The following is a 1682-nucleotide window of genomic DNA, read 5'->3' on the forward strand; positions in this document are numbered from 1 at the left end:
ATAAAAACTAAACAGCCTACAGTATTTTTAGTCTTTATTTTACAGTTAAAATATGTTTATCAATTAAAGTCTAATGTTACAGCTAATCAAGGATCCCTTTAAACTAAAATCTTGTGCTGATAAATAATGGGATTGTAGCAGTTTAGGTCATTTGCAAGGGCTGCGTCCAAATTCAGGGGCTGCATCCTCCAAAGGACCCAGCCTATCCGGTCTAGGTGGGCCAGATTCTTGGTCAATTACGAAAACTGGAAAAAAAAGTGGCTGTGAATTTGGACAGTGTAGCCTTCAGCTTTGTCCCCGCCCTTACCCCAGCATGTAGCCTGTCGCCTAGCAAGCATGACGATGCTAACCAGAAGCAAAAACATAGCTCGAACTTAGCAAAATATCAATAAATTAGTGTTATTACTACTAGAAAATAGGCAATACTTCAAGCACTAACGGATCTGCCGTATGTGCTCGTTTATTTCACTATACGAACTTCTTTGATTTCTTACAAGAATCATATTAAAACACACGTCTATGCAAATGACATTAACAGCACGATTGCTTTAAACTTTAATTTTTTTTACTGCCAGATTTTTTATTTAWAACTGTAATCCTGTCTCTTGCTTCATCCTCTATTTCAAGCAAAATAYATGAAAAAATCTTAGGTTGGCCCGCAACGCATCATGGGATAGACTGGGCTGAGAAGGATCCACCAGACCTGTCCCTCAAATTGGGGGAAAAGGAAGATGCATTTGTGGGCTGCATCAGAGGAGTCTTTGAATTTGGACAGTCTTCAATGTGGCGCAGTGACGTAAGCAGCCGACGAATTTAGCCTGTGAATTTAGACACAACCAAGGTTTTATTTATTTGTTTACTGTTGTTTAACCAGGCAAATCCCACTGAGACCGCTGGTCTCTATTTTTAAGGGAGACCTGGGCCTGAAGGCAAACTTATTGTACGTTTTTTTAGTGTTTGACCTCATCTCATGTGATCATGTGACTTGTTGAGTATGTGGTGAGGATGATGGTCAGCTACTATCACACCAAATTTCAGTTCAGTAGCTCAAAGTTAATTAGYTGTGGTGGCCATCTTGAATTGRGTGGACTCCAAAGGTTAATTATCTGTATGTTCACAAGACATTTTGCTAACAGACAGGCATWGTTGAATTGGTAAAGTTKTACAGTTTTAACARATCTCGCATGATCAGTCAGAAGTCYGTGTTGAGAACAACTCTCAGCTACCACCACACCAAATTTCAGCTCAATATTTGTAAAATTGGGTGAGTTCTAGTTGTTTTTGTGTTAAAGTTTATTGTCCATTTTGAATGGGGTTTGCTCCAAAGCTGTAGTGTGTCCAGAGTTTCATTAAAATTTCTCCACTACTTTTAAGATATTGGGTTCCAGAGCCCAATCTGTGAGTCAAAGTGGGATCAACTGTATCTAGTTGGTAAAGCTCAGCCTCAACAAGCTCCAGCTCCTTACCYGCAAGTGAGGTCACGTTCTACATCCCTAGAGCTAGTCTATGCTGCCAGGAATCGACATGGCCAGGAACCCTCCCTTGCCTGTCGCCTGGCGTGCATTGCACCCGACCTTCACAGTCCTCCTCCCACCAGGTCTGGCTCCAGGGATTTGCCCCAGTTTACCTTTTCCAGGTGAGGTTTTCTGATGCAATTGATATTCCATTTCAATTCAATTCAA

The sequence above is a fragment of the Austrofundulus limnaeus genome, unplaced genomic scaffold, assembly GCF_001266775.1.
Source record: "Austrofundulus limnaeus strain Quisiro unplaced genomic scaffold, Austrofundulus_limnaeus-1.0 Scaffold113, whole genome shotgun sequence".
NCBI lineage: Eukaryota > Metazoa > Chordata > Actinopteri > Cyprinodontiformes > Rivulidae > Austrofundulus > Austrofundulus limnaeus.